This window comes from Lepisosteus oculatus, chromosome 17 (assembly GCF_040954835.1).
Source record: "Lepisosteus oculatus isolate fLepOcu1 chromosome 17, fLepOcu1.hap2, whole genome shotgun sequence".
NCBI lineage: Eukaryota > Metazoa > Chordata > Actinopteri > Semionotiformes > Lepisosteidae > Lepisosteus > Lepisosteus oculatus.
In genome coordinates this window covers 10,408,013-10,435,337 of record NC_090712.1, presented here as the reverse complement: position 1 = coordinate 10,435,337, position 27,325 = coordinate 10,408,013, and the positions used below count along the sequence as shown (strand labels likewise).

Genomic DNA, 27,325 nt, shown 5'->3' with positions numbered 1-27,325 from the left:
GAATCCTTGACTTTACTAATGTTGTTTTTATTGTTGTGGAAATACAGCGTAGTAACTTAAGAGAGAGTAACCACATGTTATGGCCTTAAGTGGAGAGTAGAAAACTGTTTTTGTGCTTAAAGATGTTAAGTGTTAAATCTGAGTACAGTATATGGCACAGCATTTGCTCTATCTCGCATCTCACTGTGACAAATGTTTTTACACCCTCGTTCACATACTGTAATACTGGATGTCACCATTATGTGAAAATAGAGAAGAATTAGGAAATTCTGAGCTCCATTTTAGTAAGTGACCATTTCGCCTAGATGATTTTATGATTCAAGATAATACAATTGTTATCAAGTGAGTATTTTATAGTTGCCAGACGTTTTATAAATCTAGGGAAATTAAGTGTTTTGCTTTATCTGATTATTTTCATTAACTTAAGACATGCAAGTATAACCTAAGAGTATTTGTAACTATTTTTTATTACTGGTCCTTATTACCAAAAGAGAAAAATCTAAAGAAATTGCAACAAAAAGAAAAATCACTTTAATAGAAAGAGGTACAGTCCAATTTTCACCAAGATCTAATTAGTCAGTATCATCAACTAATTTAACTTGCAGATATTGATAATTACTTTTCTATTAAACCTATGTGTGATGCAAATGACACAACATTGATTGACTCAGAAATTAAATTTGTTCCCAGCATTGAAACAGATTTCACACAAAATAACACTGTTCAAAAGAGATGTCCAATATAGTTGGCTACAAACTGTATCAGATTAACAGAACCTTAAAACAAGGTTAATAACCCTGTAGTAACTGTAACTGGACCCTATTAATTAATTCCATAATTAATAACAAAAGTTAGAGTGTTCTTACATGTAAATGGTTTTATGAAAGCATACTATATCTCAGTTTTAATAATCTTGCATATATTTCAGCTATAAATGCCATTTGCAGGCACTAAACTGTGAAGTTTTACTTGATGCATTTTCAGCAAAACATCATGGAAATAAGAAATCTCAATTCACTAACCCTTCCACTCTAGTTATATGTTTTAAAGTGGTTTTCAAAAACAAATTTTTGCACTTCACACTTTAGACCGATGAAACCCAAACAGGGCTTTCAGACTAACCCTGTATTAGTACTTTAAATATATTTAGAATGTTATATGGCTTTGACCCTTATGGCCAAAAGAGTGACACCCTGCTACACGGACAAGGTTTCTGGCCCCTTGTGTAAAGTATTTCAAGGGGCTTGTGCAATAGTAGTGAAATGAGAAAGGAGTGATTCTGTGCAGAAGTCCTGACTCGTACAACATACAGTACTGTAATACTGTACAGTATATTGAAGTGGTGTGAAAGCTGAAAAGGGGGGCTTCTCTTATTCCCGAACTTTCATTATTAACTTGAATTATTTTTGCCTGTGGGAAATTTGCCTTTGGAACTGACTTAAGGATTTCTTTTTTCCTGGTTGTATTTTTTAATCCATTGACCCATTTTTTATAGTTTCTCTTCAGCAAATGTCCACTACTCAGTATAAGCTAACTTGCTTAATTCTAATGCTAAAATCAATAAAAGTGTGGCTTCATAAACTGGGCTTCATGCTCTATTCAAAGGGTAAGTTTCCCTTTTGGACTTTTTCCTCATTCAGAGTGTAAGATTCCCTTTTGTAAGAGTAATCATGGTCTTCTATTATAATAACCATGAATTTTACTCCTTTATTAAATATTGAATATCTGTTTGAAGTGACAGCTTGTTGGATAGCTTTAGGGTAAAGGCAACTGATAATTATTCATGAACAGAACATCTGAAAACAAACTAATTATACACCTTGGCACATTATTGCGATTTTTTTCTTAAAATTATGATAAATTCCCTGTAGCCATTTTGACTTAGTGATAAACTCTGAATAGGTGTCATATGTCCAGAATGTGTGAATTAATGGTACTGCTTTCCCTGGTTGAGAGCTGAAACTGTTCTTTATAAAATTAATATAAAAAAATGGAATGCTGATTTATATGAAGAATAAACTGTTAAACAACAGCATAACATGGTAAACTTTTTGTATAAATCTTAGTTTATATGTTTTGCTTTAATTTACATGTATTTATACTGTAAGTGTGTGTACGTGTCTGCTTTGTATTTCCAAATTTGACAGAAAAAATTACAGAGAAACAAAGTCTAACTTAAAGAAATGTTGCTGGAAAGTCTTTCAGGAGTTGCAGAACAGGTGCAATCTTGGATTGTCAGTCTATGTAATTACTTGTCAATTGCATGTTACTACTAGAAGTTCTGTTTCCCATGCTGCAGAATCATCCTGATTATTCCTTTACACAAATTAAAAGGAAAAAAAGACAGTAGTAAGTTGAAGTTTAATGATCAATGGTTGTGTTAATTGTGCAGTCTGAAAAAATTGAAATAAACAATAAGAACAGTATTAAATATATAAATTATCTATGAAATATAACCTTCAGAAACAGTGAATATTCTTTGTAACATAATTTTAAAGATAATCTGACTTTGGGGTTACAGAATATTAGATCATTTTTTTTAATTGATCAAATCATCAGTAAATGCCAAAACCCCCTACAAGTGTTATGGTTTAGGACACTTAGCACATTTTTTTAAGCCAAATATTAAACTACACACGATGCAAGCTACTTGTTATTTATTATTCATACCCCTTATCTTGGAACTTGCAAATTGATTATCAAAACAAATGCTGCTAGAGCAGATCTCTACAAGGGTTTTAAAGAAATAGACAAATAATTACCAAAACAGAAAAGGCAGAGAAAGCAATCTTAAAATCAGAGTAAGTAAATTCATGCCTTGATCAGTGCTGGGAGCTGCATTCATTATTTAAAATGTTTTACAAATATACAAATGTTAATATTTTATACAGATATAAAAATGTTAATATTTTATTTGTGGTATTGTTTTAATTTTTGCTATTTATTAGCAGTTCTTTTACATATTCTGGCCCTGGAAAATAAAATGAAATTATTTTAAATTAAATGTATTTAATTTTTAAAATATTTCTTGCATATGGTGTCAATTTTAATGCTCCCTTTCGGGTGCGTATTCTTGTTTAAAAGCAACTGAATGCGCTGTGTACATTACTTACGGTTTTGTGATCCTGAAGTGCAGTTATCTTCCTTCTACTTATATCTCTAACTATTAGACCACATTGCCTCCCTGGAGCTCAGCAAAGATTGTCTTTTGATCTTATGTATTGTATTTGAAACTTAGGCTAGGCGCCTTACCCTACTTTCACACTAAAAGAGAGCTATGCCATTAGAATGCCTGTGAGTCATGCTTGTTAAAGTATCTCCCTTTTCTTATGTTGACTTTTTTTTTTTTCAGGATAAACTGGAGAGGTTGTGTTGTTTTCTAAAAATATTCCTTTTGCCAAGACATACTGTAGACTGAATCTAAAAAGCATGGAAATAATAAACGGCTGCTTGGACTGTATCTACAGTGCCACCCATTTCTGTGCCATAAGAAGTTCCATATTGAATTTAATGGTTTGAATGTTTTGATAAATTATAAGAAATCTAATATTAATTCAATGTAATTCAATCTAATATTGAATTTGAGTTTTGGAGGCATTTGTCTCTGACTTTGAAGGCTAGAGCGACACCCTTATTGTTTTTCATCTTTTCACTAAATTAAATGCAACTAAAGTAAACTGAAACCCTTTTTATTTCTTACAAGAACAGCATACTGTACAATCCTATTTCACACAGACAAATTAACAAACATACACATCTAAAACAAATCTAAAATAGTCACACTATACGCACCACCAAAAAACTGGGTGGAGTCTGTTTCTGACCCCAGATCCCCCAGACCCGCTGCAACCTGAAGTGCATGAAGAAAAGCCTTCTCTTTATGGGGCAGGATGGGTCAGCTTTCCTGGGCACATTATCCTGGCACAATGCCAGTCAGCATTCAGGTTCTCAATCTCTTGAATCTTGGGCAGTCGAAGCAGCCCTCCACACAATGCCTCTCTGAGGGCAGGCTCACCTCCGTGAAGCACATGAAGAAGATCTCAATGTCCAGGTGCTGCTAGAAGGTGCAGTCCAGGAACTGGAAGGTCAGGATGTGGAAACAATGGTAGTGCTTGGGCAGAGGCTGCTGGGTATGGATGGGCTGAGTGGAAATGTGGCCTTACTCCAGACCTACTGTATATTGCAGCACTCAAAGAGATAGCTTTGAGAGAAACCTTCCAGATGGGAGTCTTCACCACAGCTAAAGAGGTCTCCCTTACTACAAAGACATGAGTCTCACCATCAGTCACGGGCAACTTGAAAAAGTCCCAATCTGAGATACAGTTAACAGGGGTGCAAGATTTGTTTCCAGCAACCCAAACCTGGCTGGGTCTATAGGGGGTAAATGGGAGGTTCACTAATGGGGAAGGCAAAATGCTTATCTGCAGTACACTACTCCAGAGAATAATAGCAGGAGAACTTATCAGAGGAACATACTGTATCAGGAGAACATCAGGGTCCATATTGTACACCAGTGCTTGGAAACACTGGGCAGGAGAAAGATTCTCTGGACCACAGGGCACCTGCTGGCTTTGAGAATCCTGCAGTCCTCTTGGATTAAGGCAGCGATAAGGATAAAATGTCCAGTCCTGTGGCAATGCGGTGGAAGAAGGCAGGCAGCTGAACACTCTGATTACCCCCTACACTGCTTCTTACTTCTGGCTCACAAGAAAACTCTATACAGTGAATGTGACATACTGTATATCATCTTAGGTGGACAAAGATGGGAAATCCTTGTTGCTTCCTGCCCTTTTTAATATTTTATTTCCTAGAGTATTTTAATCATGTGGCATGGTGTTGCAGAGATTAGCATTGCTGCCTCACAGTGCTGGAGCCCTGGGTTTAATTCCTAGAGTGCTATCTGCGTGGTGCTTGTATGTTCTTCCCATATTTGGGTAGGTTTCCTCTGGATGCTCAGGTTTCCAAAGATGTACTATTCCAAAGTCGTGTCATAATTGCCTTCTGGGAAAATTGGCCTTAGTGAGATTGTGTGCGTGTTTGTGTCTGTGTATGCCTGCAGTTGACTGGTGTTCCCTACAGGGAGTATCCTGTCTTGTGTCTATTATTTGTAAGGATTGGCTCTTCTGCAACCCTGTATTGGATAAACTGGTTAGAAAATTGATGGAAAAATGTTCTGTACTGGATTTCAGAGATGGAAATTACAGCATAACATTTAAATTAATTTCAACTCAGGTCCACACTTTTGTATAAATTATACTTACAAAACAAAGGGATGCATATAATATTGTTCTTATTCCTGTTTTCTAGACGTACCTAAAATAAAATAAAAAGGTAGCAATCATGAAATATCTGACCACTTGTCCTCTTACACAACAACCTGATATTTATGAAACTTGCAGTGGCCCAGACTGTGCAATTGCCTTTCCTGCTGTACAGTATTTACACAATTGGCAATTTGAATGATTAGTGTAATTGTAGGAGTCAATTTTGTCAATCTTGTGCAGTATCCGGAAGCTTTTATTAAAGAACAATGTTATTTTAATTATAAATTATAATTATAATTATAAACATTATAAATGTTGGCCCAATCAAAGGCACACTGTTAAAACTGTGAATTCCTCTTAACTCAAACACTTTGCCACTGTGCCTAAACTTCCTGCAGGACCACAGAAAAAATATTTTATTTGCTTAAATAAAATGTATGTGCATATTAGGATTAAATGAAAATTATATTAATTTGTAGCAGACAAAGAAAACCAACTTTTAGAATAAAGCCAAATATCAATATTAGGTAACACAGTTGAATGTTATATTGGAATTGAATGGTCAATCTCTCCCATCCTCATGCCTTACCTACAGTATGTGTGGATATTTAAAGATAAAGTACAGTAGGAGTAAAGTAGTGTTCCTCCATCATACAGTATATTCCACAGTTAACAATAGTCAGAATCTTGTGAGATCGTGGTACAGTACGTAACATGAAAATGATTACCAAGGACTTTCACACAGCTACTGTAGAATACCAGAATGATCAGATTTAGTTTGAACATTACAGATTGCTGTATCTGTACTAACAGGTGCTTTTCAAAACATTTTATAAAGCAAATTATTTTTCAGCATAAGACACTTATTGTATGTACAATATTAAATGGAAATATTTCACATCATTTCTCCTCAATATCCAATGTGTAGTTTCTTTGTAGTTCTATTTTGCCACCATAAAAAATAGACCGCAGTAGAAGAGAAAGAAGACAATGTTTCTTTGATACATTTCTTTTAAATTTCCATATGTATCTAACTTACTGTAGATCAGCACTCACAGTACATGTGGTAAATGAGGAAATACAATGAATGACAAGAAGCAGGACAAACAGGCTATTCATGCAAGCTAACTAATACATCAGAAAACGAAAATTAATTAAGAAGAGTATTAGTAGTAATGACATATTATAATATAAATTGCTACATTCTGGAACCAATTTAATCCAATTACTGAAACCCCTTGTGAATTTAATACCTCAAAAATTCACTCCTTAATAGTCTTAGGGGAGATGAACATCAGAGTCTTTAAAAAATATTTCCCTTATTATTTCATTGAAATGTAAAACTGTGATAAACTACAGTAATTTTTTTCAAATTTACATTTTGGGTCATTTTGACCTTGGTGATCTCCCATGATTCTCAAAGCACAGGCTTCTAAAGGAAAACAGACTTCAGCTTGTCTGGATTGCTGTCCCTAGGATATACTGTATGGTAACTGTACTCTATAGAGTTATTATAGTATAGACATTTTGGGGTGAATCAAGGGTATAGGAAAATAAAAATCTCTGAAAAAGATATATGATCTGTAGGGGCCAATTTTAGGAATATTACTTAATGAGAATTATCCATTCTTTGTAATAACTTTATTGTACAGGGCAAAATTGTACTTTTGATTGGAAAGAACAGGATTTTCAGTAACCTGGAACACCTTTACTCTGCACTGTTTTTTTTTTCCTTTTAAAGCCTGTGAAGAAAATCCCTCCTCCAAAACTCGTGCTTTACTTCATACACCTTTTTGTCCCTGGAGCTGGTTGAGCTATAAAAAAAAAAATCAGCATCTCTTGTGGAAAGCACCTTTGGGATTTTCTGTTTATAGAGCAAAGAATGAAAATCAGTCAATTAAAGCAATAAAAAATGCATAAATAAATAAACCACCTGAGTGGAACGCCTCCCTTCCCTTGTTGTGTATTCTATTCTTAAAGGTCTTTATTTTCTGCTTCTTTATCTTAAATATTAAACAAACAACAACCTCCATAAATAATGCATGCATGTATACATAGCATATACATTCATATGCACACATATACACAAATTTGTGTATGCATTATACAAAAGTAAATTTATTTATCAAACAGCAATTGAAAGTGCTAACCTTGCTAGGTGTTTGCAGATGGTTTGTGTGTGTGCTATAAGACAATAACAATTTGAGGTCCTCTCTGCTTGACTAATAAACCCCATACGTTTTACATTAGAATGAAGCATATGCTTAAAAAAGTGTGTCCTGGAGTTCCTGAAAATGAAGAACTCTGAGGAACTTGCTCCTTCAGTGTCCCAAGAATGGATAATGGTCAGGTGGATACTTACTGTACTCTCTGCATCTTCCAGTTCAAGACCAGTAATGATAACGGCAGTAAATTCCCACTGTCAGATTGGACATCTCAAAAGAGTGTTTTTCCTGGATGACATGGAGATCCATCTTTCCCTCTATGGTAATTCCAGCATTCTCCTCTATTCTATACTATTGTAAGCTAGTTTTTTTTTATAATAGTGTTGGTAAAATATACCGTACTGTGTTCACTGTAGTCAGAGGACCATTTTTGAAGTCATATTCATTTTTTGTTTTATCCATGTACCAAATTTACAGATTGTGAGTGTTGCTCTGTTTGAGATTAAGATAATGTCATAAAATACCTTAGTGCAGTCATTAATTGTAGATCAATAGAAGGTTTTAGTTGGAAACTGAAATACAACAGTTTTTTTTAAATCAAATGACTGAAGTGCAATTACTACTTCAAAGGAGTTGCTTGCAAAATGTACATGCAGATAACAAAACAACAGAATTTGGAAATAAAGCAATATACATGTAGTTTATAATAAAGTGCTAGATACAAATAAAAAACTTTAGAACCATAAGCAGAATCCTGATATAGGTCTGTGCTGATTAGAAGACTTTCTACCGCAACAGGTTAAGTGATTTCTAATAATATATATGTAAATAGATCTTCATAGTACATGGATGTGTCAAACGTGAGTTTATTGGATTCATAAATTAACCCGTCAAGTGAATTTTATGTTTTATACTTTTTAATTGAATTGGAATTGGAAATCTTAATGTAACAGTGCAGACATTCACTCACATGAATCTTAATATTTTGGCTGTTGCATTATTTAATACAGTATTATAACATAATATTATTTAAAGGAACAGGTAAAGGGCTTATTCCATGCTGTAGAGAGAAATATTGAAGGCTTCACAGCTGAAACATTGTGTTTCTTTTACAGCAAGGGATAAACCCTTTACTTGTTCCTTTGCAGCTTACATATGTTGACGCAGCTACATTAAATATTATTTAAATATTTGAATCTAAAAAATCTAATTTAGTTTCAAATATGAAAATAAAAATAAGCAATACAAATTAAAGAGAATATTTAAGGGAAAAGAAGTTCAAACTAATTTCCTAAAAATGTACAGTTGTGCATATGTAGAATATTTCAGCTCCCAGTCTACATGTACAGTATGTCTCATTAAATATCTCATTGTTGTTAATTATTTACAGAAGAATCCAGAATCATTCATATTCTGAATAAATTGAACTACTGTAAATAACTAAAAGCTAATACACCAAAGAAAATGCATACCTACTGTATATTAAGATTTGTCAACATTTCTGAAAATTCCTTGAGCAATATTAGAGACAATAAAATTATTCATAATTAAATAATCCCTAAGATGCTCTATCACTAGGGCACTGTAGGAACCTTTTTTTCCTGATTTAGGAGTGGGAAAGAAGTTTCTGCTTCTTTTCCCACTTATTTGAACAGTGATATTCCTTGCTCTCAGTAGTTCGGTTCAGTGACGACTCCAATCTTGGAATCCCATAAAAGAAGAAACAGATCTTGTTGGTTAAAAACGCTGGCACTGCATTGGGAACCTGTACTGTACATTCCCTCCTCTGGCATCTCTGCTTTCCTGTCCTATCTCAAAATTAATTATAGGGATCTGTCTGCTGTTTGAGCTCATGTTCCAGAGACAGGACAGGGGAGCTTGGAGTGCAGCTTCTGACATGTTTAAATCCTTCATTCTCCCCTAAAATATGTTGAAAATAAATACTGGAAATTTAATCCTCAAATTATTTTTCATACAGTACAGCCTTAGCAAGTTCATAAAAATGTCTAGAAGTCACATTGAGTGCCACTGAATATTAAAGTATGATGAAAACAGATGTAAAAAATCCATGTCATAGGGAAAGTCAGAGAATTGCCCAAAGATATAAAGCAAAATATTATGGACCTTAGCAATTCTAGTGATGGATAAAAAACAAAATCCCTAAGACAATCCAATTTGGACTGATACCCACCACCAAGATATATGCACTAATTGTAATGGGATGGGTCAGAAGAGGTTTTAAGAATGCTTTAGCCACATTGCAGAAGCATGTTTTTGGAAGGCTAACTGACACCCAAGGATAACACCTGGGAATTGAAAAAAAAATCAGAAAACAGTGTCTCCAAGGCTAGTATTCAAGGTTGACCTCATGAATGTGGTGTCTTTTAAGAAATTCCATGGCAGACCCAGCAGTCAGCTGAATTTGGTTTTGCGGCTGACTTATTTTTGGCTTTGTGACTGACATATTTTTGCAAATGCAATTGGCTAATCTGACTTTCCAAATAAAATACAACTTCACCTTCTCTGAGCATTTCCAACTGACTTTTCTTTTGACTTTCGAATACACACAGTAAAACAATGCAAATAACATCAATTAACAGACCAAAGGAAGCAGAAGGGTCATAAATATTACAATATACAGTATCACACGCAACAACTGTACAACAAAAGCAAATGCCTTCTACAGGATACCATATGGAGAAACTTGTTTTCTTTACAAATGGTTTTACTAAATTACTGACATGTGTTCATTGACTTGATTCGTTCATTGAAAGAGTTACAAATATCACAAATGAAAGCAGGTATTTTATTTTTCTGCAACATTTAATCTGAACTTTTTCTGGAAAAAAAACCTAAATATTTCCAAACTGTAAATGAAATTTCCATGCTCCATCTTTTTTTTTTCGTGCCACAAATAACCTTGTGGCTTCAGCTTGTTCTTCCTGACTAATGTATGAGTGACATGGGACTAAAACTCGGGGTGTTTGCCAAGCCGGTGTAAAGCACCAACACATTTTTAAGTCAATGTTATTTGCAGATGATGATGCTTTTGCTTTAAAAAAATAAAAATTGCAAATAAATCTGTCTTTCATGAATATACAATATACTGTATGTAGTACATAATTGCAGAAATTTCATTATCTTTAAAATAAAATAGCAAAATATAACAAGTGCAGTGAGAACTGAGTGCCTAATTCTCAAATTAAATATGGTATACCAATACTTCAATAAAACATTCTCTGTTTGTATTATTCGACTCTGGAAATATTAGCCAGCAATACAACAATACAACAATACAACAATGATGTGCACAGCTAATCTTCACCTGGAATTAGATAGCTATCTCTCAGGCATCTCCCAGCCCAAGAAGCAAAGGGTTTATGTGACCCAGTGACTTTAAAATCTTTTCAAGCTCTAGAAGGTCACACCACCACAACAGGCTCATATCAGATGAGCCCCATTGCAAATGTTATACTGTATGTATACATATAATTGTCTTGCAGTACCATGTTGTTTAGATTTATCAAGACTATAGAGGTACATGACTAGTATTGGAAGTTAATATTGGTGAACTGATAACAAGATAATGTAATATGCTGAACATCAAAGAAATTTATTGTATTAGGCATTTTTTTCTCTTCTTAAGCATGTTTATTTTTCAACTAAACATGCTTAAGAAATTTAAACAAAGCATATGAAATTTAGATATCATTTTGATTAATTTATCATTCAGGATTGAGTTTTAACCACTTGAATTAGACACAAAAGCCCTTAATCATCTCATTACCGCCAGCCATTCTAGCAGCAGTATCACCCTGCATCTCACAACTGGAAGTCCACTGAAGCTAAGCAGATGAGCCTGGTCAGTACCTGGATGGAAGACCTACTGGGAAAAAAAGGTTGCTGTTGGAAGAGGTAATAGAGGGGCCAGTAGGGGGCACTTACCCTTTGGTCTGTGCAGGTCTTAATGCCCCAGTATAGTGACGGGGACACTATACTGTAAAAAGGCTCCATCCTTCGGACAAAACATAAAACCGAGGTCCTGATTCTCTGTGTTCATTACAAATCCCAGGGCATTTCTTGAAAAGAGTAGAGGTGTTAGCCCAGCATCCTAGCCAAATTTCCCCCTTGTCTTTACCAATCATGGCCTCCTAATAATCCCCATCTATGAATTGGCTGATGTGTGGTGAGTGTACTAGTGCACTATGGCTGCTGACATTCACAGCAGAACCCTTGTTTCCTTGTTGGTGGCAAATGTTAATAAGGCACCTGGTGCCAAAATATATTTTATTTTTATATGTTATATTTATATTTAGATATATAAGTATTTTGTTTAGATTTTATAATACATACGTTTATATACAGTAATATATTTCTTGAAAATTACTTTACTTGTTGCAGCTTTGTGATCATTTTTTTTATCATGCTCAGTATATGAAGATTAAACCTTAAAAGGAGAAGATTTATATACAACTCTGGAACCATTCTTTATGTCTACATTAGCTAAAATAAAGTTTTTTTTTTCACCTTTATGTATTATGTAAGTATGGTAGCATACTGAATAGAAGAAACGAACACTGTAGAAATTACTCTTTCAACAGTTATTTTAAGAAACTACATCTCTGTAAAGCAAACACAAAAAAGTTAATGTAATTAACTATTGTACATATATTTTAGTATTGCAAGCAATTGCTGTAGTTTTTGTTTTTAGCAACATCTCTTTTTTTCCATGCCATACTATTACATCACAATACTAAATGAACTAGTATATGTGATAGCTACAGTATAGTGAAGAAACAGTTCCATGTACTATCACAAATACCAGAAACAGATGATGCTATTAAAGTAATTAATTTCAATTTACTGTATGATATGAACCATGTGTTTTAATTTTTTTTAAAGAACAGTTTTTTTTAAATATATTGTCAATAGGGAAAATGTAATAATGAATGTATCCATAGTTCAGTAGATGCAATACTCACAATGAGAGGACTATACTTCTATCCTATATGGAGTGCTTCTAGTAAGATAATCTTTTAACAATTTACAAGGATCTACATCTACAGTGCAGTATATTGGTAATGTTCATTGTTAGTATCTTCAAACAGCACTGTGCCAAACACATTGCAGTGAAATAAACTACGGTATTGGCTCAGTGTAGTAAAATATTTGTCACCTATTGGGTAAACCCTTCAAGAATAAAAATGTATTTTGTGTGAGATCAAAATGATATTTTTAATTTGCTGCTCAAAATTCTGTATATCGTTCATGAATGAAACAAATAACTTCAATTAAATTATTGCTTTCAGGGGGTGCTACAATTAGAATAGTACCAATGAAAATCTTTTCCATGAAAAACTATTTCTGAATGACTCTAATTTGCTTTTTATAGAGTGTACATTATTTGTTTTAAAAATTAAGCAAAGGAAATTAACATTACAATAACTCTTCAGAAGTGTACTTAAATACAAATGAGCCCAATTAAAATATTCTATTTCAGTGAAATTTGAATTCTGCTCAATTCCCTGCAATGTTCTGTTAAAATTAATAAGTGCATTATTAGCATCTGGTTTTACTAATGGACTTAAAATGAATTTCAATTATTTGTATTGCTTAACTACAAAAAGCAAGTAGAATTTCAAGTTATTTTTGATCTGGTATACATTTGTCATTTTATTAACCCTGTTTCATGTTTTTGACCTTACTTATTTAAAGGACTGTAAGTTCAAACATTGTGTGTGTTCTTCATATTGTAAATGATCAAAGAAAAGTGCAATGTGCAATTGCAAGACTTTTTAATATTTATATATACATATCAATCAGCAGGGTTTAAATACTCAATAGTATTCTCTGTTACTCAGACCTATTTTTTAATAAAATAGTGAATGCAGTAGTAAATGAAAAGATATGTTAAAAACATCCTTACCAGAGCTCTTTAAGCATTTTTATCATTTGTACAAGACCTGAAATGTTGTTATAAAGTCCATGTAGTTATATTTTTTCTGTACTATAACAGTTAAATTAATGCCACATCCTTGCAGTTATCAAAGGAATGTTTGTGTAAATTTCTTTAAAATAACTTATTTTGTCTGTGCAAGAGAGGTTAAATGTTATTTTGCAAATTAGCATATGGAAATTAATCTTAATTGCCAAAACAATTCTCTTAATTAAATAGAAGTGCCTGACAATTATAAAAAGAAGTTGGTTATGCTCCTAATTAAGGACTAATTTATCCACAATATTCTGTCATGGTAATTAGCAAAATTTCTACTAAGAAAACGAGAACACTTTTAAAATGACATTAGTCTAAAACTTTAAATATAGTATTAAAAAATAAAGGTACTGTATACAGTACATTTAGAGAAATTGTGGCAGTGGGTCGTAGAAATGCATTCATTGTTATCAAAATATTCAAGCAGCCTTCAGACAGCAGCTCCTTAATTAAAGATTATATGTACTATACTGTATATATGGTTTATACTGTATACAGTATGAAGCTTGCACGTAATATGAACTGAACTGAAAATGAGCTTGATTAGAAATCCTTCAAATTTTAACAGGCTGTTCCTTTCTTGTGACTCAGGTTGTTTCAAGTGAGTAAATCTTTTAAGCATACTTTTTGTCTTTGTATATAATAATATACAGTAATAAACTATAATAACCTTTAATATAATAAACTTCAATTTTATGAATTGTGATTTGTCACAGTCAGCTAAAGTTAAGATTGAATGCCTACAAAATAATGTTTTATACGATACATTATACAATTTTGTTGGAAAAAACAGCTTAACATACAAGGGAGAACATAACTGTTGTTTCTTTCCAGGATGACATTTTCACTCTTAAATTGGAGAAATATTACTAAGATGTAGAGAAATGCTACTAATATCTACTATAAAGTGCTTAATCATGAGGAAAGAAATGTCCCGTCCCAGGCTCGGCCCCTAAGGGTCTAATCAATTGATTGATATGCACAAGCATGTTTGGAAAACAGGTTCCTGATGCTCAGTAAATTAGTTAATGAATAGCCTCTTTCAGAGACCCTAGCATCCAAAGGACTAAAGATACTCTTTTGGTTCTTTTCTTGTACTAAACATACAACTGTTCTCTTGAGACAATGGTTTTCTAGACTTGCCTTACTGTTATTAGTAGCCATTATGCAATTTCTATATAAAATTAGCTTTATTTTAATCCTGGGTTAATGTTTGGTTATTTCTTGCATTTAACATTTGCAAATAACACTTTTATAGGCATCTATCCAGGAAAAGCTTTCACTTAGTCACTTTTGTGCTGTGCGATGTTAAGTACAACAGCTTTAACACACTGAAATGGATGCAAAAAAGTTGGAGTCATACAAACAGCTGAGTTTTCCTGTGCATAGACTAACTGTATTAAACACAAAGCGATAGACTTTAACAATAATGTACGAGTGAGTGAACATCAAAATTAAATTGATAGCATAATTCCAGCTAAATGCTGCACTATTGAGAATCTGATTAAAAAGATCTTACAGAAATGCACATAGGTGGCTGTAACAACATCAGATAAGAATATCATTATGCAGTAGCTGAAGTATTCCCTCAATTTTAATTTCACAGGATTCTAATTCTTTGATTCATATAGCTAATGCTTTTTAGAAAATTATGGTAACTGAAAGAGATACAAACACTTCAAATGCAATAAATTTGATATGATCATTAGTTATCTGGCCCAGGAGAGGTGTCATTGTTAAAAATTATAAGCACATCTAACATCACAGATCCAGATACTGTAAGAACGTCTCATGATCAGAATAAACCAATCAATGTGCTTTATGTAGAAAAGATTCTTACTGCTGTACATTAAGTGTACTGTAATTCTCTGGGAGGGTGAGCACTAGTAGGCTGAACCTGGCAGCCCATGTTTGTAATTGTGTCTGATTTATACCTCTTGGTGCATTTCTGACTTCTGCCTTTCTATAGATTATTAATCCATACATTTATCTACTGTATATACTGTAAATGTCTATGTGTGTCACTGAATTCTTTTACTCAAGGATTTCTTGCTATCCTACTGAATGTTCTAAATAGTAATACATTTGCATTTCTGATATCTAATGTAAAACCCTTCCTACAGTTTAGTCTTCAGTAAGGTTGTATAAAGAAAGAAAAATTCAAAGCTGAAAACTATATTCGAGGACTAAATATCTAGAACACTAGATACTGTATATATAAATAGATATTTATATAAATACATATATATTTTGAGAGTTTTCTTTCTTTTTCTCTGCTTGATTAGGTCTATTTAGATGAAGGCAGGGATTTATGAAAAACCTTTACGATACAATGCCTTAATTAAGCACCTTTCTGGCGCAAAGGATGACTTTTTAAATTCAGCATTCTATTGTGTTTTTAGGTATCCTGCAGTTTTTGTGCAAACACCATAAAAATGTTCTCATTTTAACCATGTTAATCCATCTCCACTTTCACAATTTGCAAAAGAGCATAACAGATGTAGACCCAGCACAATCACATGGTGGGTTTGGCTACTCAGACATCAAAAGATGTTTAGTCTTTTGTAATATTGTTATTTTATTCCTTTGGTGAAATGTGTCTGAAAACATTTCAAATCATGAATAGAAGGAACATAACTTTTCACATTTAACTGCCTGTTTCAGATTTGTGCCTTTTTCAGTTAAAGTATAAATATCATAATCAAGTTCAGAATCCTTTATATAGAATCCTGTCCCCTCAACAATCTGTAACTTTCCGAAAGAACAGAAAAAAGGTAGTTAAGTGTTTTTAAAGTAGGTAAGTGTTGTTAAAAATTGTTAGAGTTCACAAATATGAACTCTAAGGTTTTTGACATTTAATAAAATGCAATGTTTTTATAAAGATACTGTTGTATATAAAAATAGCATTTCTGTGAAGGAGCGATCTTCCTGTACATCACCAGGCTTTTAAACAACATGAGATTGTTTATAGAGATTCTCTTAAGCCTAATAGGTCCTCTTTCAATTCAAATCTCCTTGAGAATGGCTGTATCAATTTGTCAGACTTTGTAGTTGTGCCAGGGAAACACTGTTCAGCTGCACTGTTAAGGTGTTCCTAACGGACTGCAGACATATGATAAAATGATCATTGTAAAGCAAGAACTCTGCATGCTGTTAAGCTTTTTTTACATACTCCTCCTTTATAAAAAAACCTCCTATGTTTTGACAAGCAACGGTACTTATAAGCAAAGTACTGTGGATGGTTATTAAAATCAACACTGTTTAAGACTTGCAGTAATTCTGGAATTGACAGTTTTATTGCAGTTTCTATATGGAGTCCTTACCTACAGTATCTAAAAAGTTTCTGCTAAGTCAGTGCTGAGGGAATCAGAAAAAAAACTACCATATCTCTAGATTTTGCACAATGTTCTGGAATGAGTATAATACTTTTTCCACAACATCCTATTAAAATATTGAAATGTCTGAAGAATGGAAAATTTTCAGTTTTTACCAGTGCTGTCCTTTCTTTTTCACAGTTTTTTATTTAGTTTTGATGCATTTAGTATTAGTAGAGGTTTGAAAGCAAGGCTGGCACTGTAATGTCAATGTATAAATGCTTTGCACATAGTAAGTGACATTTTTCACCTCTATGCAGCATACTGTACAACAAGAACCAAAGCAACTTTAAGCAAAGCAATTAAAAAAAAATATTCACACCCATGCATAGTTTTCATTTTGTTTTTGCTTTAAAGCTTACAGTCACGGCACTTTTTGGAGAATCTCCACCCCACTGAAGCTCATAAACCCTGTAACCCTTTATCCCTCTAAAAGCTAATTTTCAGAGATAAAAACATTTTGAATTTCGTTGAAAGATTTTTAAAACTGATTTATGTTTTGCTATTATTTATTATTTAATATAGTAATATTTTTCGCCACTTAAGTAGAGGCCTATCTCCAGTACATGCATGTTGTTTGGTACGGATTATATTTTTTGAAAACTGTTTAATTGCTACTGTATTCCTTTAGAATTGCAAATTTTCCATCCATCTATCCATCCATTCTTTCTTGATTCCTTTTCTTTCTTGTATTCTTTCTTTTAAGCACAGTATCCTCTTTACCCTTAGAAGGTCTTCATGAGCCAGAGCCATACCATGACAGTACAGAACTATACTGTGGATGAAATTACTGTCCAACACGTAGCACACACACTGAAACACATGTAGGGCAAAGTTCAAGATACCAATTTTCCGGCACAGCATGTCTTCAAACTTTGGGAAGAAACCAGTAGACAGTATCTCCAAAATCTCATTTAAACACAGAGTGGACTTAGAAACTCCTCACAGACAGCAGTAGCTTTTAACGCAGGACCCAGGGTCATGCTAGTGTGAAGCACCACCATGGCACACTTTTGTAAAAAAATATTCATGTAATATTATTGACCATGGAAGTACACTGAATGAGAAATTGTTTTGTGTTTGATGCCTGATTCAGAAGTAATTTATAATACCATACTGTATATACAGTGCATACTGTAAAATAAACTCCTTATCCTTCTCCCTTGTACAACACTACAGTTATGAGGAAGCATTGAGCTTTTGTTTATAAGGTATTTAACTGGTCACTGTGATGCAGTCTAGAGGCCAAGACAAATTGTTCTGTTTTGACTGCGATAGTAAAGCAGCAGTGAATGGCACACTAAGATGTTTCTTTCTCATGAGGCAACGTTCCCACTACAAAATAAAAGTATTACTTGACAATAATACATTTGGTATTTTTTGGTCTGTTTTAATATCTTAAATGCTAGGGTAGTATTTTGGTATATGGAATGACACTTTATGCAATGCTTAACTGTCTGTGAGTATAAATATGCATGTGGATGTGGTTTAGAATTGTGTGTGCTAATTCCATCATTGAATGACAACAGAAGGGCTTAAAATGCTGGTCAGATTGTCAAATGTTGCTAATTGAATTCATTTCAGTTTGATGCAGTCTCAGCTGATCCACATAGAACCTTTTTTCTTTATTATTTTGAAACATACTGTATGTGCTGAATGCAGTAAATGTAACATCATGTACCAGATTGCTTTATAATTGCTTAATGTGGCATGTTATCAGAGTAATACAAAAATTGAAATGTTTTTAAAGCCTTTTTTCCATTGAAGAAATACACAAAGTTAATCCTATTCAGTTCATGATGATCATTTACTTTTAGATAATCACCTCATCTTGACCTTTGCCACAACAACATCCCACTACTGGCTTTCCATCAATTTCCACATTGTGTGCCAGGGCAAATAATGACAGAATATGTAGCTAAAGAAAGGGTACTTAATCAGCAATCAAGATTCAATTTGTTTTAATTTTCGCAGGTGTTTGTGAGGTACATTGATGGGAGAGATAAAATGTACTGCTTTCATTAGTTCTCTTGTTTTTTTGTGCTTGAACATTTAAGAGCCAGATGTTCGGAGGTGAGGTGATCAGAATATTAAGTCTCCAGAGGTTGGTTTCCATAGCATTTAACGTTCCTTTATTTACTTCCCCTGATGTATTCTATAAGCTTCGTGGTACAAATGCTTATGATGTTGCTCGAAAATCATTTCTCCAAATATGAATAGAAACTGTGAAAAGAAAGAAAATGTAGCATTTTTTTTGAATATCTAAGGTGCAAGGTGTTAAGGTGAATGGATTGCATGTGTGTCTGTATTATCTATATCTTCTTATGTGGTAGAATACAATTGATTTGCCAGAATTATATTATTATTATTCAATATAATCTTATATTTATAAATCAGCTTATATTTATACATCTTATATTTATAAATCAGTCATTGTAGCAGACACAATGCTTCACAATGCACAATCTTTTTTTTCTCATTCAGCCTTCCAATAGTTGTTTTCAACCTCATTGTTTTCTTAATTGTCTCGTTAGGAGTGAGTATTTATATCAAAATGTATCTAGGGAGACTTACTGGAATGATGTTATTTTATATTCGTAAAAGGCAAGTATTCCTCAGCATAATAACTGAGCATGCCTAAAAGTTTTTTCTTTGTCTGAAATGCCTAAAATAAGGGATTGATAGCTTTATTTACAAAAACACCATGCAGTATTCCCTTAAGAACAGAGCTTCCTGTTACTTGTTTAAATGGTGCTTGTGTTTTCATGGTGTGTGTAGGTTTTGCTTGTACCGGCTTTGTTTGCTGCTTTCTGCACAATCTGTGTACAAAACCAGTGCTTCTAACTTAGCCTTCTTCCATTCCACAGAGACTGCAAAACATCTTACAAAGTTCTTGTTTGGGGTAACACAAACTGCATGTGGATTTTATTTTGAGGCTGTGGTTTAAGGTAAGCAGTGATATCTTCTGTTTGCGAGTGTTTGACAGATAACTAAAATCCTTCCTGACAAATTCAGATTTTGCTTAAGGAATTCATGAAACTAAAACAAAAACAAAAAACCCAAAACAAATAGAATTGGATCTGTTCTGTTAATAATGTATCAATTCACTACCCGGTCTTCCCATCTCTCCTATTCCTTTTTTTCAGCACAGACAATAGGCTTGACAAAAGGGGACAAAACCATGTTGCATTATATGCTATGAGGAGGTTTTTTACAGCCATTTCTGTTATAACCTGCTGTGTTACAGCTCTGTCCACCTTTTAGAAATTCATTTTCTTCAATCGGAATGTTTCTCTACCATAACAAAAAAAAAGAATAATTTTGTATAGGTCTTGGGGGTTTATAGAAACTGATGCTGAGTTATTTAATGCAAATTATATGTGATTATAGTGTTATCATAAGAGTGAATCAAAGTTAATTTTGAAAGTCATACACCACCTCTTAAAGTAGTGTTACTAATATCTACAGTAGGTTAATCAGCAAGTTAATAAAACATGTTTTAATAGAATGTCAAGTAAATCACTGGTAAAAAGGAAAGTAATGTGCAATACAAACATATAATAAAAGTAAAGCATAGGCAGAAATTCTTCTGGTGTTTGTAATTCTGGCTTTGTTAAAGGTTAAGTAGTAAATGCTATTATGTTGTTTTATATTGTTAAAAATAATCAAGATAAAGTATATTGTTTAAAGATCAAACTATATTTTGTCTAAATTATGCAAAACAGAAGGATTCTGATCAGTATTATTAATTTGTGTTAGCTTAGCCCTTGGCTTTTACTGCAAGCTATGCATTTGTGATTAAACTAATATTTAACAAACAAGATAGGAGAATACAGTTTCTCCAAAGCTGTTAATACATAACAAAAGCTGCAATGATAAAAAGTTAATCGTATTACAATTGGTAATTCCTGTCGCATTTTATTGCAGTATTAATTCCTTCTGTTTACCTTGATGTTGTGGGATTACCCCTGCCTTACAATTCAGACAAATGTTTCTTAATTGTGTCACTGTGTAGTGTAAGTGTGTCAGAGGGGAGACATTTGCAAGTGATTAGGAAAGGACCCCTCTGCCTCTATATGTGTTAGATACATACTATTATAGAACATAATTGTGATCTTTTAATTTGCGGCTATTGACCCAGACTTGTTATTATCTATTGTCATTTTTAATAATGTATCTCTTTACGATTAAATGATGATGCCCAGCAGAACACTATGATTACCATTCCAGTTATTTATAGATTATGTCAGAGCAGTAATAAACATAAAACGTTGTTAATGTGTGGCTAATGAAATCTGGACATGAGCAAGTTTATGAATTGATATAATTCATCTGAGTGTTTTAACAGAGCTGCTGGTTCTAGTCATAATTCAAAATCTTAGCAGGGTTCAGCGATTAGGTGGTAGACTAATTTGCTACAAAAAAGTCAATGGGTTTTCATCGTCTTGAGCTATCATACTCAGCATGGCTGATTGCATTAGAGCTATACAAAGCAGTGCTCATAAATATATTTATTAAGCTTAATATTCTTTGAGATGACGGGACAGATGTTATCTCCCCAGAAAATGTACCATTAATCTTTTCATATCTGCCAAATTTGTAAAAAATAAAGATAACACATTTTCAGTGAGAACTACTGCATGAAGGCCTAAAAATTACAGTACAGTACAGTATGTGGAAACTGATGTAGTGTATCTTTCCAAATTTCTGGAACCAAGAGAAATCTAAATATAACCGTATCGTCTGTGACATATTTTTTGGTTGCAATTGCATTGTGAAGTCAACATTGAAATATACTGTAGACTATACAATCGCTTATATTTTACTTAGGTAGGATTGTTTAATCAGAATAATTTTCAATAAGAATTAAAATTAGTAGTTTATGTATTAGATATAAATATGCAAACATGAAAAGATATGTAAATGAAATATTAGTTTTAGAGTATCTCTTTAAAACTGCTTATTATAGATTTCATACCTGTTTTAAAAAACTATGCATTTTTTAAGGAAAGTCAAGTAATCAACATGGAGCCATTTCAAATAGCTGGTTTGGAAACCCAACAGATCCTAGTTTAATTTTCTTTATCCACATATACTGTATATATGTATCACATTTGTATGTTTTTTGAAAGATGACAGTGTGACTGTTCTTCATGTGAAGCTCCAGTCACAACAGTATATTTATATACTGTATCTAAAGCTGCCTCAGATGTGACTCGTTATTGGTTTCTCAAGCTCTGGTAGAAGAATCTGGATTTCTTCAAGTAAATCCCTGAGGCTACATTCCTATATAAAGCAGATGTTCTCAAAATCTATAAATGTTTAATAATTTTTATTATTGATGTTTTCTTTTTTTTTTTACCATGTTTTATATTGTTATAGTTTTATAAAGACAAACTTCTCCCCCACCTCCTGTCAATGAACAGGCTGAGGCTTCTATGATTTAAATATTCTTCAACATCTACAGTGTCAGAAAATATGTTAAGTGCAAATATTCAATATAAAATCATGCATAACCTGTAGGTTACAGCATAGTATTACTTAGTGTTACATTACTTGAACAACTACTCCTCTTTTAGAATGGACACATACAGTACTATACTGACACATTGTTAATGGACATTGTCTTCAACTCTTTATCAGCTGCAGTCCTGCAGTGTTGCAAATTAACTGCTCACCTACTTACAGGATCACTAAGGTATGACTAAAATCAACCCAAAAAAGTACTTACTTTTTAATATCTTCTTTTTGTCTTTTTTAATGTGAAGTAGATAAACCTACACTGAAATTCTTAACCCAACTCATTCATTTAATTGCTTTTTAACTTTTTGTTACCTTTAAAGTGGGAGCATGGCAGAGTTTTGTTTATTGAAGTTGAAGGCAACATAACTCCAGATATTGCATTTATGGTCAAGAGCACACATGTTGGGGCTTCTTTAGCATTTTCTATTTACACTGATTTATACTTGTACTAATCCAGGCCATTATTCAGTGGTCTTGTGTTAAAATGCTGTGAACATTAATAAATGTGCATTGTCAATAGAACCACTTTCCTACAGTACATGTTACTTGCACTTTTATAGAAGATTATACAAGAGATCATTATAATTTTCTAGACTTTGGAATAGCAAATATTCTTTTTGTTTTCTTGTTAGTTAAATTAGAGTGCTTGTAACTTTATAACGTATTATTTAAAAGCAAATGGAATAGGAATGCTGAAGTATAATTTTCAGTATAATGCTCTCATTTTTAATTTTTCCAGGGCTTTTGGCCACCTTTTTGAGGATTGTTTATTGCCAAAATGTAACCTTCACCAAAACTGCTCAAGCTAACGTTTCTATTGCATGCTCAGAGAATTCAGCATAGGTATACACTATTAATCAAGAAGGGTTCCAGAAAAGTCCCTTTCCATTATACTAATAGGCTTATCTGGATCAATACCACACCACTTAATCTCCCTGCCTGAATATAAAGTGACTACTGGTTTGCTTCTTATTATTTTGAATTATTTCCAGTAGTCATGAAAAATATCAGATTCCAGAAGCAGCTTTAACATTTTTTAATATTGGACTGATTTTATTACATAGGAAACAAGTAAGACTTCTCCTTCATTCTCAATAAATCACAGAAGAAGACCCTTTTCTAAATTAAATTTTTATTTAAATAAAACTGTTATGTTTGTATTTGAACTGACAGCTAAATCTGATAATTAGAGTGCATGAAGTTGGCTTTGATTGGCATTGTAATTGGATTGTCATTGGGCTGAAAACCTATTATCTTTGGATCATGCCCCATGAAATTTGTTGGAGAAACTTTGCTGCCAGTCATTAAAGTCGCCATCTTGGCTTGCAAATTAGGTTTCACTGAGAGAATTTTTACCACTGGGACCTTAATTTCAGTGAATCGCAAAATGCAATTCCATTCTTATTGATTAATAATATTAACATTGCAGGTATCTTTTACAGCATGCTGTTTTATTGCCCATTGTAGTTGGTTCAGCACTGTCTGAGAAAATCTGTGTGATTGTTCGACGCAATTCTTTCTCCAAAGCAGAGTCTAGTGAGTGCTTTTTAAAATCAAATGTTCATCTTAAACACCTACTTAAGACAATGGAAATACAACGTTCTGCATTAAAATTGAGCTAGCTGAAAAGTGATAGTCTGTTGTTTTATCTTTATTTTAGAATAAAATACCAAGTTTTTATTAACCAACATTTAGTTTATGGCAATTTCTGCATTAAAATACATTTGTTTGGAAAACACAAGGACCATCGGACCTTTCTCCACTATTTCAGGATTATTAAACATTTGTATTTCTACCGTAGCTTTGCCTTTTTTTACTAAACTAAATGGCAGGTTGCATTAAGAGAGTTTGTAAAAATTGTTATATGTGCTTAATTTAAAATCATTTTATCAAGTATGACATAATAGGTATTTAAAGATGCTTGTTATTTATTATAGTAACCAACAAAGCCTAATTGTTAAACCTTTGTAGGCATACAGCACATACTGTACTTACAGTGGGAGATGTTTTTCATCATAGTAATTTAGTAAGATATAAAGATCAAATCCTCTTAAGAATAAAACAGTATACTGTACATCATGATTCAAGAAAGAAAGCTAGACATAATAGTAAGTGGACTTATATTCTTCGAAATTATCATTGCTCTCTTCATATAGTATATGTTACTTTAGCCTTTTTCGTTTCACGTGGCTGACAGCCTTGTTGATAATAATATGTAATTCACACATGCTCCTTGAAAACATCTCTTAAAATTGTCATGAGAATTTGATATCTACACATTGCAAATCAACAAATTAAATTCCCAGGTGTTTTTGTACTGTGGTGGATGCTGTGTTATCATTTAATTCTTTGCAAAATATAAATTTACACCAATAACTAGAAACCTCACAAGAAACACCCCATGGATGATAGGTGATGAATTGTCATTGCCATCTAATAAGATGAAAAGGTGTAAAAGACATCCCACGGTGAAAATTATTATTTTCATAAAATTATCATATTGTTACAATCTTTTGCCATTTTAACTCACCTCAAACAGGTCATGCAGGTGAGGAAAAGTAGGTCCCAATCCTCTTTTCATCTAAAATCTGAAATTCTGGTATTGAGAAATGTGTTGTTTTATTCATTTAAGCCAAATACTTCAAATCAATAGGAGATAGGCAGCATTAATTACACTGGGGGGGAAAGCATCAGACTGATGCCAAGTAGCTTAACATATTCAGGTATCATTGGGAGGTGTTCAGGATTAGTCAGATGGAATACTCAAAATCTGATTTTGCCAATCTGTAGATCCAGCTGATCTGCAGATTGTATTGTAGTTACATGGCTCTCCACAAATATTGATATTGAATTTGTACATGATAAGAGTAATCAAAATCTAGATGGATGATTATTTGTATTGCCAACCTGGATGCAACAGTTGTTTCTCTTTATTTTTATCCCACAATATACAATAGGCAAACTAAAATTGAACCATCTGAATCTTACCAATAGCAAGAGGACAACTGTGATTTCAGTTACACTGCATAGAAGTGTTTTCTGAAAGGGCAGAATTAACTAATTATTTGATTTTGTTTTATGCTACCTCCCACACTGACATTGCTGATTCTTAATGAACTCGACTCCCTTGTAGAACCCTTTTGCATGCAAAGGGCAGACAATGACAACACTCATGTTTCCTGTGACGAAAACTGTTTTCATGATGCCATCCTACAGGGCCAGTGAGAGAGCTGAGTTGCACTAGATCAGATACAGTGTAGTCAACTAAGGATACCATACAACTCAAGTAGTTCAGGTGGGTAGCTGCGTCAGCATCCAAAGGCTGCAAAGGAATAAGTAATAGGTTTATTCCATGCTGAAAAGAGAGGAAAGAAAACACAACGTTTCGGCTGTGGAGCCTTCTTCAGGTGTCCCTTTCCTCACACATTATTACCAGTCAAAGGGGGTGAGTGCCAAGACATTGGTAGAAAAATGCATAAGCCCTGGGTACGATGACAGTATCTCATTTTGCTCAACTTCTTAAAACAGGAAACACAGGAAACATAATCTGAAAGACAAGCTCCAATTTCTGTCGGTCACTGGTTGGAGAATATAAATACAGACCTCTAGACCACTATTTCCTGGCCTTCATCATGCTCACATCCCTCTGCCGTCCCCAGCTCCAGCAGCAATGCAGTGACCTCCATTTCCATAATTGCTGTATCAGAATATGTCTGTATCTCCTGAAAGCCAATGTAAATAATAATAATAATAATTCATTACACTGATATAGCGCTTTTCTGGACACTCCACTCAAAGTGCTTTACAGGTAGTGGAGACTCCCCTCCACCATCAGCAATGTGTAGTCCCACCTAGATAATGCAACAGCAGCCATAGTGCGCCAGTCTGCTCCCTACACATCAGCTGTGGGGAGGAGAAGAGAGTGATGAAGCCACTTCAGAGACGGGGATTACTAGGAGGCCATGATTGGTAAAGGCCAGGGGGAAATTTGGCCAGGATGCTGAGCTAACAACCCTACTCTTTTCGAGAAACACCTTGGGATTTTTAATGACCACAGAGAGTCGGGACCTCAGTTTTACATCTCATCCAAAGGATGGCGCTCGTATACAGTATAGTGGCCCCGTAGGACCCACACAGTCCGCAGGATGAGCACCCCCTGCTGGTCCCAATAACACCACTTCCAGCCGCAACCTTAGCTTTTCCCATGAGGTCTCCTACCCAGGTACTGACCAGGCTCACACATGATTAGCTTCAGTAGGTTGTCAGTTGTGAATTGCTGGGTGATACGGCTGCTGGCCATAAATAAAATCTTTAAAAAATAGAAAATGACCAAAAGCATGACATGGTTTTTCACTAACTTTACATGCAAAAATGCCTTTTCTTTTTTTTCACATGCTTCCAAAAAACATGTTTTCTAGTTCTTCAAATCAAAACTATGAATTTATCTATGTTAGAGTCTTATTCCTGCTCCACGATCCAATGATGAATAATCAGGGAGACTCCAGTGCAGCTAATGTATGTTACTGTGAGAGCCATGCGCTTTGCAAGAGCACAAAACTCAAAAACAAGGCTCCTTTGTACAATATATTTTGATGTACATGGGAAAGAAACACAAATTCACCTTTTAAAATCCTCTCTCCACAGTTCATTGATTTAATTTTTATAAACTAAACTATTTTTATAAAATATTTCAACATTTTTCTTTGTTTTATAAAAATGCTTCTCCTGCATAACACAAAATGTATTATTCTGAAACTCAATTCAGTTCTGTTTCAAACCTCTTATACAAGGACTGTTGATCACAGCATATGAACTGTCATCTTATTTGCATTCTCTGGATGCATCATTATTCACCACATTTGATGTCCATAAAACACATTAAAACTATTTCCTTGAGCAAAATATTATTGTCCTGACATTGTATACATCATTTGTATACTCAAATTGTAAAATGTAAATTGATACATAAGAAAATGGCCCATTAACTTTTTCATTAATGGTAATAAT

General features: G+C 33.6%; 1 long non-coding RNA gene across 7 annotated transcripts in view; it reads left to right on the top strand.

The window, feature by feature from the left end:
* Window positions 1–27,325, top strand: part of LOC138223889 (uncharacterized) — a 455,431-nt gene that overhangs the window by 72,336 nt on the left and 355,770 nt on the right. For 5 of the 7 annotated variants that reach the window (XR_011182303.1, XR_011182300.1, XR_011182304.1 and 2 more), the window contains exon 3: window positions 19,663–19,743. The exons of the other annotated variants lie outside the window; for them this stretch is intronic. This is a non-coding gene — a long non-coding RNA (uncharacterized lncRNA). The remainder of the gene's footprint in view (window positions 1–19,662; window positions 19,744–27,325) is intronic. 7 annotated transcript variants of the gene reach the window in all.